The 4,171-nt window shown below is 39.8% G+C and overlaps 2 long non-coding RNA genes across 3 annotated transcripts; one reads left to right on the forward strand and one right to left on the reverse strand.

The window, feature by feature from the left end:
- Positions 1–624: 624 nt before the first annotated feature.
- LOC124677309 lies at positions 625–3,695 on the reverse strand. 2 transcript variants are annotated; one of them, XR_006994016.1, is made up of 4 exons: positions 3,604–3,695; positions 1,901–1,972; positions 1,606–1,806; positions 625–704 (listed from the first exon to the last, which is right to left on the reverse strand). It is a non-coding gene; the product is annotated as an uncharacterized LOC124677309 (long non-coding RNA). The 2 variants fall into 2 exon arrangements; XR_006994015.1 differs by lacking the exon at positions 625–704 and having other exon boundaries at positions 1,171–1,806.
- On the forward strand, positions 2,831–3,419 carry LOC124677311. The gene is made up of 2 exons (XR_006994017.1): positions 2,831–2,957; positions 3,028–3,419. It is a non-coding gene; the product is annotated as an uncharacterized LOC124677311 (long non-coding RNA).
- Positions 3,696–4,171: the final 476 nt, after the last annotated feature.

Genomic DNA, 4,171 nt, shown 5'->3' on the forward strand with positions numbered 1-4,171 from the left:
AAATGTCCAATTTATTACTCCCTCGATCCATCATATGGGTCACCAATTTAGTACAAAGTTGTAATAAACTAATCATGGATCGGATGGAGTAAGCTTTTTTGTCCTGGTCTCCTAAAGCAGATCTAGTGGATGAAGTCTTACTTTCGCACCATACAATTGCTGGTTCTCGTGTCAAAATTAACGCCATAGAAAAGGAAATAGTAGTGTAAATCGCTCAACCCATCTGCCACACTAGCATAATTCAGTTCATTGACCTCATAATCACAGCTTTCAACAAATAAATTGCAAATATTTGATATGCAGATCCAAAAAAGTTGATGCAAATATTTTACAATGTTCACACCAATAAGAAGAATGTGAGACATGCAGCTTCTAGGAACCCAGTGTGCTTAACGGAAGCAGTTAAGTAGCAGGCAACCCACCTTGCAAGCATTCGTGCTACTAGACAGCCTTGTATTCACTAAATTTAACTAAGATCTACTAGAAACCGCATTTCATGTAATCGTGACTCGGGCGGGGCGCTACACATCAGCTGAGAAGGCAGAAGAAGCAAGAAGGGAATCCTCACCATGATGATGTTGAGATCCTCCCGCGGGATGTTCTCGAGCGAGACCTCGCTTGATGGCCACGAAGTCGCCGTTCTCCAGGTCGAGCCCCTTGTAGACGCGCCCGTACGCCCCCTTCCCAATCTCATCTCCGAGCATCTGCAGACACCCGCCCACACACAGAGAGTGAGTGAGAGAAGCATTCCCCCGAAACCAAACGAAAAATTCTCAGCACGAAACACCAATTCCGCCGCATGGATAGAGCTACCGAGTCCGGGGCTTGGGCCTAACACATGACAGTGCAATAAAGGGAGGTTAACAGGTACACCACAGGGCCGAGGAGAAGAGATAAATTGCAAATATTTGGTTTATTTTTGTTACAACAATTGATGAAAATGTTGATGATTATATAAAAGGCAGCTACCAAACATCCCAATCAATTTCCCAACTAAGAAATACAAAACTTTGTGGGATAAGAAGACCCTATCCCTGATATAGGCTCAAGAGAAATAAGGATTACAATGACGACACTTACTGTGAATCAAGTGCAAGAGCATATATGAGATGCACCATCTAACAATAAGTGAAGGACACATCTAGACAGTCATACCTGCAATGTACTGACAACCAAGAGGAGAAAAAGCCCAACTCTGACCCAAAAAGATATTGTTTCATCGAATTTTATGGAGAGGCTCGAGTAGGGAATGCTCATTTGATGAAATATTGAGTTCTTGAGAATAAGTCATGCGTATCTATCTGTAAAGAGCAATTCCAAACAAAAGTGGATACTAAAGTGGTATAAAACACTTCAAGTGCCTGCTAACAAATAAGATCACCTTATTTTCGCATACATGAGATATTTCCATGATTTTAAATTATCATGTATCAAATCATTCGCATTTAAGTAAATCTACTCTTTAAGTAATAATAGTAATCTTAAAAGCTAAAAGCACATACAAAATAATAGCAGTACATACCACTGTATGTTGAATGAATAAAATTAAGTAAATCCACACTTTGCATATCTGTTCATACACATGCAAAATGCAAACAAAATTACCTATTATTACTTGTGTCTTCATTTGTTGTCTGATACTGAGACCATAAATCTCCCTGCAGCCAAAATAAAGAAAACCTGATAGTACAGCTGCTCATGGTTATTTAATGATACTTACATAGTCAAGGCTAACTTATCGTGATTGAGCGCGTTTAACTTCAACCATTAGAAGGCTCACTTCAGCTTCCTTAGCTGCCCAGTCCTCTGAACAAAATATAATACTTCATCAGAACCTTCGTAATTATTGTACCACTAAGCATAATGATCGCCAAGGTAACGCAAAATTAAGAAAGAAAACCTGATAGTACGAAGCTCAATCAATTGCCTTTGTGCCAATTCATGTAGCTTCTACATATTCTTGACACTTTCCCTACAATAGTGGCACACAGAATTTCAAATCTACAGTATTCATCATCATATATGATGTGACCTTTCATGCCATGCAAAATCCTGATATCAACAAGCTTAAATTCAAGTTTAGATGATATGTTCTTAGTTGCTACTATTTTGACTAACAGTATTATGTAAAAGTAAAATTATTAGTGGGTCAGTATATTTGGAGACAGACCATACAACCATTGCTGTTAGTTTAGGTGAAATCAATCCAGCCATTCGAATACTTGTTCAAGTATAACAATTAGATGGATACAATAAGTCAATATAATTTAATAATTCCATACATGAGTAACTTTGACCCGAGTAATTTAGTGCATTAGTATAAGATACATAATACATTGTATAGTTGCCCAGCCCCCCAAAACAGATCCTATAATCACTAGCATTGCAAGAATACAGTAAACACTACCGAGGGGAAACAGAATCAGTAGATTAGCTTGCATCATGCAAAAGAGATATGATATAACAGAAAGTATACATGAGTTCAGATCTTATTTACTTAATCTCCTTTTCTAAAATAGTAACTTGCCTATCCTACACTGCAATAAGGAAATATATATGAAATTATAAATACTCTGAAATTGACTCCGCTGACCACAACTCTGTTAAATATGAAACAACTATGTCCAGTATGGTAACACCAACTACTCGGGGGAAAAAATTATGGTAACACTGAAATACCGATTTCTAATTTGAAGAAGTTGCATGTGGCCAACAACTATAATGAAGGTGACATGCCTAAACATTCAGGTGAATTGCAGTCATTGACAATTTGTGATTTTGAGTACTACTTGCATTATAAGAAATTATGTGTATTCAACTCGACACGTGAAAAGAATACTTTTTTTCCTGCTCTAAGAATACAAAAGGCATATTCAGCAGTTCTTTAGGGCATGTACAATGGTAAAGAAGGCGCGCTTTCTCTTAGTAGTCCACGCCATCTAGAGAAGACGATAGATGTAAGTGATACGATGCATTATCTCTTATTGTTATCCCTTACAATAAGTGAGAATTAATTATTTTTAGTAGGAAATTGTGTGGCTGAGGGAAGACAAGTGGTACAATGGGAAAATAGCCTTCTCTTATTTCGTAAGAGATCATCCCTTAGCTAAGGGAAGACAACCTTCTCTTTCTTCCGTCTCTCTCCTCCAACTGAGCAAAAATCCAACGTGGCAACGTGGGAACCTTGGAAATATGTGGTGCTTATAAGCTACCTGTGGCGGTTGATGCAGCCATGGGTGCACGGTTTAGTTTGGATCAAGTTAGTGCTATGTTGTGTATACTTCCTGTAACCTCCTGATTCTACGCTATTGTATATTCTGATTTTTTCTGTACCTTCTGTACCTTCTTACTATTGTAATTGGTTCACTTGGTAATGGTTCATGGTCTGTGTTAATATAATTTTTTGATTTGGTTTTTCAGTTTAGGCCTATTCATATAGACACGAGAGAACAAAACTAAGTATCTCGAGCAGACGAGAAAAAGAAATTCAGAACATCATACCTACTTTCTTTAGCTGAGCACCAAGAATTGAGAACTGAGCGATACAATCAATTAGCACATGCAAAGGAAATTTCAACTCTGGCTCAAGGAAGACGAACATACCAGCTGGTAGAAAATCATCTCCATTCAACTTCATGTCGATCGATGTACAGCTGCTGGTAGATCAGCTGGATTTGCCTCCTGCCACCCATTGTCTACCCCGGGCGCTCGCCTCGGACCAACTCAGCTGCCGCCGGGTCGGGTGGTAACCGATCAGCTCGATTGACATCATGCCCCCCTCTCTCTCTCCCTCCAGCTGCTAGCGGATCAACTCGATTCACCTCTTGTCGCCTTCTCTCCACCGCAGGCGCTCGCCTCCGACCAACCGTGCTCCGTCCAGGTCGGATGGTTCGATCAGCTCGATTGACTTCCATTCGTTTATTGTGTAGCTGCTACCGGACCAGTTCGACTCACCTGCTACCACTCGGTCCGCCGCAAGCGCTCGCCCCGGTACCAAGCTGTACCAAGTTTTACGGTCAATAATGCATCAAGTACAACCCATACGACGGTAGAACCGTAGAAGCATATCATAGCATGGGCATGCCAAAAGTTATGTAATGAGAAGTTCACGCTGCTGCTTTGATCAAAACTAGGAGATTAAATTATATATTTCTAATCACATGGACAGGGC

This window comes from Lolium rigidum, chromosome 7 (assembly GCF_022539505.1).
Source record: "Lolium rigidum isolate FL_2022 chromosome 7, APGP_CSIRO_Lrig_0.1, whole genome shotgun sequence".
Lineage (NCBI taxonomy): Eukaryota > Viridiplantae > Streptophyta > Magnoliopsida > Poales > Poaceae > Lolium > Lolium rigidum.